The sequence below is a fragment of the Sipha flava genome, unplaced genomic scaffold, assembly GCF_003268045.1.
Source record: "Sipha flava isolate LNK unplaced genomic scaffold, YSA_version1 25860_pilon_pilon, whole genome shotgun sequence".
In the NCBI taxonomy this organism is placed as follows: Eukaryota; Metazoa; Arthropoda; class Insecta; order Hemiptera; family Aphididae; genus Sipha; species Sipha flava.
This window is the reverse complement of record NW_020272913.1, coordinates 17,553-25,973: the sequence shown is the minus strand read 5'-3', so window position 1 is coordinate 25,973 and position 8,421 is coordinate 17,553.

Here is an 8,421-nt window from a genome sequence, read left to right as displayed (position 1 = left end):
GGTGGTGGTGGTGGTGGTGGTGGTAATAATGGTGGTGGTGATAATAATGGTTTTGATGATGGTGGTGGTGGAGGTGATAATAGTGGTGGTGGTGGTGGTGATAATGGTGGTGGTAGTGGAAATGGTGGTGGATCTAGTACAAGAAATATAGATTTTCGTATTAATTCTGTTACACAAATAATGCAAACTATAACATTTTTCAAAACGTCCGTTATTTCCAAGTTCTCATCAAGTATTAACATAGTGCAATCCACAGAGCAAAACAGTTACACGAGTGTGGTCATAAATTCATTAAATTCTAATCAAAAAGAATTCCAAATGAATGTCGATTACTTGGACAGTATTGTTTCGGCAACAGTGGATTATATAACTGAAACTACAGAATACGGTTCCGATGAATATTTTGAGGGGCTAAATGCAGTTTACACAGACACTGAGGAAAAGATGGAAATTTTGTCCAACTATATTGAAACAACCGTTAGAAGAGCTAACTATTTTTCATTGGATGGTTCGGAATATATACTTATTCAGCAAACCACTTCGTACAAGGATTTCGTTATTAAAATGTACCAAGTATTTGGAATAGATTACGAGGAAGTATATAACACAGAGGATGATGCTAATTCATTCATTACAAACAGCATTTTAAAATTCAGTGAAGTGTGCTTAACTTTAGTTACATCGGTTCAAATGTCAGAGGATACTTGTTATAGAGAATTACTTTTATTAAAATTACAAAAAACTCAAAAAATGTTTCTAGAGACATGCGATTCCATAAACACTCAAATTAATGAATCGCAAGAGTTTATTAGTCAAAGTGATGCAAATAGCAAAAAAGCTTTTTATCAAGATGTTACGGAATGGGTTGAAACTATAACTGTGGTTTATTCTGGTGTTCTTTTAAAAGTCAATTCATATTCAAAGAGCACTACCGTGAATGTCTTTCAGTCGGAATTTCAAATTATTCAATATCAGTACACAATTATAGAAAGCTACAATCAAACGATAACAAATTAGTAAAATTAAACGGTCAGTGTACAAGAAAAACAAGTAGTAAAACATAGTGGTTAAATTCCAGAAAATACTATAGAAGAAGACGTAGTTTCTCAACCATAATTAGATTCCCAAAAACACCCTTCGTTTTTTTTAGCTCACATTAAATTACTCTTAAAACCAATTATTTTGTCACGTATTTTGAATTATGTAACTATACAATAAATCATGATTATCTCGATTAATCTCTATAGCAAGTATAGTTTAGTATCTTTATTTTAAAATTACTATAAAGTGCAATCATATCGAATAATAAAGTTAAATATAAACCTGTTTTGGTGCACTCTAATATAATTTGTCATTGTTTTTTAAAAGCAAAATTATTATTTTCATTTATTTTTAAAACGTCAAGAAAATTTTTTTTTAAGTATAAACAAACTTTTATTGGATATTTTATTGAAGCTGGAGCTTATAGTTATTGGAGTTTAAATAACTATGTAATATTCATGAATAAAAACATTTTAAGTTCTTTAATGGGCTATACATATAAAAGATAATATGCATTTACAATTATTTAAATTAGTGCGCTAAAAAAGTGAATCGTTACCTTAGTGTGTTAGAATAATTCCAATATTACGCTAAAGAAAATTAAAATTAAAAATACGACTAAGGCCGGGCGCACACTGCGACGCAGCGCAGCGCAGCATTGTTTTCTGTAATCTATTAGAATGTACTAGCGCATATTTGGAGGCAGGACAGGGCAGAGCAGAACTGTACCTGTGTCGATCTGCATTATACAGTGTTCGCGACAGTTTATTGCGCACATGCCACATATGTTTGGAATATTTTCCAGTTATGCCGGCCTAACATAATTTCTACTTTTTTAATTTTAATTCAATATTTAATTTTTAATTTTTATTTTATTATGGAAGAGTCTGTGATTGAAGCCGTCCGACATTACAGTATCTTATATGACACTAGTCATGTCAATTATATGAAGATAAAATTAAAAAATTAATTTTTTTTATAAAATTAGTTTTTCTCCATTTTTTTTTTTTATATATTTAACGAGTATAATAAAATAAATTCATAAAATTCATCATCAGAAACTGATTCAGAACTTCAATTTATTAAATCGTCTGCTATAATTTCACTTAAGACTAGGTGAATGGCGACATAGAACTGCGTAGTAATTATGAGTATGCGCTCACATAGCTGACACAGTTTTTCCTGCACTATGCTGCCCTACGTTGTGCAGCGTCATCTGCGTCTCAATGTGCTACCGGCCTTGGAATTTTTTATATTAATTATAATACACAATTACTAATATATGGGTAAGTATTATTTATTTGTTAGACTTAATAGCCGTTTTTGTTTATTTTCAAAAGGCCAGACCAAATTATATTTGATGCTTGAAATATAGTAATTAATAAAATTATTTTCTGTAGGAAAATATTTTATTCAATCTGCGCATTTTAAATATCAAATATTTTGTGTTTTTAAACCCAATCAATAAAATATTTACTATTTAATATTTATAATATCCTGGAAAATTGATTATTAAAATGAAATTTTCAGTTACAATTTACTGAAATGTTTGTGTTTTGATCACTGCAGGAACCAAATCGAATCGAAAAGAACTGGAATCGTAATATTGATAATCCGGACCCGAACTGAAATTTTTAAACTATTAAGGTTCTTTTAGCTTCCAAAATAAAATAGTTTTATTTATCATTACTTATTAGTTATTACCACTTAGTTTATAAATAATCAGGGATCCATTCTCATAATATTAGTACCAAGGATTGTACAAAATTCACATTCTGGATAGGTACCTATTTGAAATAGTTATACTTCTGAAATGTTTATTATATGTATATTTATTATGAATAGAATTCATAAGTTCATGTATTAAAAAACGCATAAATAAGCATGCAATAATGCACACTAATATATGATAAAATATACATTCAAATATGCATTTATATGCATTAAAAATCTTAAACTATGTGGTATATTCACTAAATAAGAAATAATATTTTACTGATATTAGGAACTGGTACCATTATTTTTTTTTAACAAAGAACCGGAACCGTTAAGAATAAATTCAAACGGTTCCAGTACCTGGTTTAGATAACTAGATATGGTCCATATCATATGGATCTAGAACAAGATAAATTTAGCTGATCTTAAATCTATTCAAATAAGATAAAAGTTATTCAAACAGATATTTTCAAACATTTTCAAACAATAAATTATTAATGTTCACTTGGACCAATACTAGCAGGTAGGTAAAAATAGCAATTATTAAATGTGTAAACATTTTTGCCGATGAAAAGACAACGATATAATTATCAAGTAACCAAATTAATAAATTATTTAATTGATTCGTACGTACATAGATATAGAAGCTGTAACACTTGTAGTTTGTGAGTACGTGTATAAGTAAATATGATCAATGCTTGCGTATATTTATATGCTCATGGCACACTTTAATCCATTATTAAAAAATCAATTGAAGTACGAACCGAAAGGTTAGTTTAACCTTTCGAACCAAATTAAACAGTTTTAGTAAATCATTATTTTATTTAAAAATTAAAAAAAATAATTATTGGATGTAAGCTATAAAAATTAGGTAATATATATTAATAAATACCGTTACACAGGAAGTAAATCAATCAAATTAAAGAAATGTGGCATGTGGGATAAGACCACTCGTTTTTTCGATAAGCTTTGCAGACAATTAAAAAGTAAATAAATATCGATGGATGGATCTAACTATGAGCACAATGCGTAGAGAAACCGTGATCATCATAATCATAATGTACGAGAATTAGCCTTTCCCCCTCCGCTTATTCCATATTAATAAATCAAGAACGAAGACTATTTTATGAAGATCGTAATAAGCATATCATAATTAAAGATAAATAGTTTTTGAAATTTCCCATTTACAGAGTAGAAAATAATTATTAAAAAAAAATCCTTTTACAATATTAGAGAAACAGAGAGACTTTAAAAAAATAGTAGTTATGCTATTATAGTAAATAACTAAATAATAAAATTAACTTAAAAATAAATATATTATTTTATGTTATAACATATTAAATCATTCCTTCTTGCGAAAATTAATCTCAAAGTCAAAACTTCAAATTTGTATTTAAACTTTGTTCAAGTTGTATGCAAGGCCAGGTATACAGATAATAAATTATGAATATACAATTGAAACCATCTGCATGTGAAACCAATTTTATTATATTATATATTGTTAACTGACTATGCAGAAACATTATAGTGTTTAATAATGTTATCAGCAGTGGCGGTGCGTCAGGGGAAACTTTGAGACAGCGTCTCCCCAATAATTATAACATTGAAAAAAAAAAATTATTTAAAATTTTTAAAATTATTTTCAAGTATTTGTGTAATCTATGTGTAAATAATATACTGTTGAAAACTATATTTACTATATATATGTATGCGTGTACATAAAATATTATGTCCATCGTGGTGTGATTCAGTGAATACGTATGATTCAATGCAAATACGTTCTGAGCTATTTTTGGATTTAGCGATAACGACGGACGATGCGGTCGTAAAACAAATGAGACGGTCGAACGACTGTCACAATTCTAATAGATAGGAGGAAAATAAAAGTTCGTGGGGGAATCATATCGATAATAGTTACTATACGGAATCCGGGAGACTAGTCTCTGCCATCGGGCGACGTGTTATTCGTTGACCGTTGTGCCGTTAAACCGTGTAATCGTGTATCGTGTGCGTCGCAATCTTGTATTCTTGTAGCGTTTTAATATTGAAAAAAATGGAATCAAAACATTGTACATTAGATGAATTATTAGACAATGATTTTCATTCATTTACGTATGATGAAAAATGTAAATTAAAAAAACAAAAAGTCTACTCCATATTAAATATAGTTTTCATTTTATCGATTGAATATAAAGACGGAAAATATACCCGTCAATTTCAAAGTAGTTGGTATGATAAATTTACGTGGCTTAGTGGTTGTAATAAACGCAACAAACTTTATTGTTTCATTTAGAGATGTTCTGAGTAAAAAATCTGGTACTAAGCCGGGTACCGAGTACTGGCCGAGTAAAATTGTTTATACTAACCGGGTATCGAATATTGGTCGAGTAAAATTTATAGTACTAAGCCGGTATCGAGTATTGGCCGAGTAAAAATTTTAATACAAACCGGGTATCGAGTATAGGCCGAGTAGAAGTGTAAATACAAAATGGGAATTATACTAGTATTAAAGTATCAACTAACAATTACTGATTAAAAATTATTAATAATATAATTTAAGTCTTTAAACAGTTTAAGAACTCAGTAGTCAGTACTGGTACTGGCCACTGGGTAGTTCTTCAATTATAATAAATTAATAACAAAACTTAGCCAAACACTAATACAAATTAAGTAACACTAATACCAGTTGTTTAGATATTAGGCAATAGCTATGTGCAGTTTTGTTCAATAGACAATAATATTGAATAATGAATGAATATTGTAATTTGTAACTAAAAATTCAAATATAAAAAATAATAGAGTTTAAAATTACATAAAATGTATTACGTACCGATAAATGGCACTTTCTCGTCCTCGGCCTCGTCCATTGGATTCATCGAATGAATTTAAAAAAGTTAAAACAAAAAAGCAATAGGTAGAAGGTACTACAACTGTACTAGCTGCGCAGTGTAGACTACTAGACTGTAAAGTGATTACTGATTACTGATTACTTATACTTGAGAATATTTGTATAGTAATAATTTATATTTTATTACGGGTTTTGATTGCAGATTTTTATCATATAATTTATATATAAACATTAGACGGTAAACACGAGATTTATTTTTGTAATTCATAGAAGAAAAACATGATTTGTTTATAATCAACTGGCTATCGTAAATCGGTTCAGTTATTCTAAGTAATATAATAATTAATAAGTACCAAAATAAATTATAATTCATTACCTTAGAGTTTTAGATATTTCCCGTTATGTTAATTATAGGTATTACTATATTTATAAATAGATTGTCGTTTGCCATTGGATATGAGTCGAGTAAAAATGTAGCATTTCGCCGGGTAACGAGTAAGAGCCGGGTAAAAATGTTGGTATTACGCCGGGTACCGAGTAATGCCGGGTAAAAATGTAGATATTACGTCGGGTACCGAGTAAGAGCCGAGTCTTAAATATGATATCGAGTACCCGGCCATCGAGTAATTACCGTGTACCCGGAACATCTCTAGTTTCATTTGTATATTTTTTCGAGGTAAAAAAAGAATGGAGTTTTGATGGAATATCTATTATAAAAAATATTATAAGAAAAGCAGAAAAACATGCTATTTTGAAAACACACTTGAAAAATCAAGAACAATTTCATCTTCTGGGAAAAATTCGTATTGAACATGTCATTTCAGAAGGTCGGCGACTAGAAGCGTAAAAACATAACGAACAAGTTGATGTTAACAGGCGAATAGCCCGAATGATTCATGTAGTTTGCTATTTGGGAAAACAAGAACTCGCTTTCTGAGGTCATCGAGAGAATACTGAATCATTAAATAGAGGAAATTATATGGAGCTACTTGATTTATTCGCCCAAGAAGAACAATTTCTTAAAGAGCATTTCATATCCTCGTCAATTTTTAAAGGCACATCAAATACCATTCAAAATTAATTAATACAATGTGTAACTAAAGTTTTGAATTCTAAAATTTTAAAAGAAATTAAATCTGCAAGTTTTGTGTCTGTACAAGTAGATGAAACTACTGATGTATCATTTCGATCACAAATGAGCATAATATTTCGATTTGTTATAGAATAAAATATTATAGAAAGATTTGTTGGATTTTTTGATGTTTTTTAAAGACAAAACTGGATCGGGCTTAGCAGAAGTGATAAATGCTGAAATTATAAAATGGGAAGTAGGAAATAAAATCGTAAGTCAAACTTATGATGAAGCTTCAGTAATGGCTGGAGGAAAAAATGGTGTTCAAAATACAATAAGACAAATATATCCTAGTGCGTTATTTATACATTTCTATGACCATCAATTAAATTAAGTATTGCTACATGGTGCAAAAAACGATACAACCAGTCAAAATGTTCATATGCAATTTAACAATGTTTCATAAATATTTTAGTCGATCAACAAAAAGAAGTGAGCTTCTTAGAGAACAAGGTTTTAAACTACCAAATCATAGTGATACAAGATGGAATTATCATTCCAGAGCCGCTTCAACAATTAAAATCAATTTTCAAGAACTCAAAAACGCGGTAAAAGACGTGACGGAAGAATCAAATTGGGACCCAATTTCAATCGCCACTGCATCTGGATTATTAGATAAATTAAATGATATAAAATTTGTCTATTTATTAATATTTTTTAATAAAATATTTATTTATACTGACATTGTATTTAATTTTTTACAATCTAAAATTATGTCTGATATAAGTAGATGTGTTAATGAAGTTCAAAAGTTAAGAAATTATTTGTCAAGATTAAGAAATGAAGAAATCGTGGTTAATTGTTGTGAAGAAGCAAACAAATTGAATGATACATTGATTTATGATTGTAAACTAAAAGCAACTCTTCGTAAAATATTGTATGAAGTATTAGATTCTTTAACTGTTCAAATTGACATCAGATTTAAGGATTTTTCAAATTTTGAGTTTGTTGAGTTAACGAATGAAAAAAATGTTCAAATCTTATTCAAACAGTTTTCCTGAAGCCAAATTTCTGAAGTTACTAAAACAATATGCAAATTATTTTGATGAACATCGTTTGCGTAATGAATTGCAAGTAGTCTACTCAGGCACAGAAAAACCACCTCGTGAAATATTGGAATATTTTTTTAAAAGTAAGTTAAAAATTGAAATGTATGATTGAAAATAAGCTAAATTAATTTTTAATTTTTGGTTTCAGATGATTTACAAGAAATATATTCTCAGTATATCAAACTGTGCCAGATGATTTTTAACTATACCTGCTACTACGGCATCCAGTGAACGTATATTATATAGTTTAATATGTATTAATACATATTTTTTTTAATAATTTATTTTAATCAAGGTTATTTACTATAATATTATAATATAGCTCTAAGCAGTATAAGCTATGTTAGTTTTTAATTAAAAGAATAAATAAGTTATTTTCAAATAGTTTTTTATTTATTTTATAGAAGCTAGAAACATTTAATTTTATAAGTAACCTAAAATTACCAAATCAATGATTACATTTTATTTGTATAAAAAAAATGCATTTGTTAATTTAAAGTTGCGCATTGATTAATTAAAATTAATACTGTAAGATTAAGTTTTAACGTTATAATTATATACATGATTAATAATTTAATTTTTACGTTACCTACTTATATGATAGAAAACACGTCGAAAACAATAAGGTACATTAT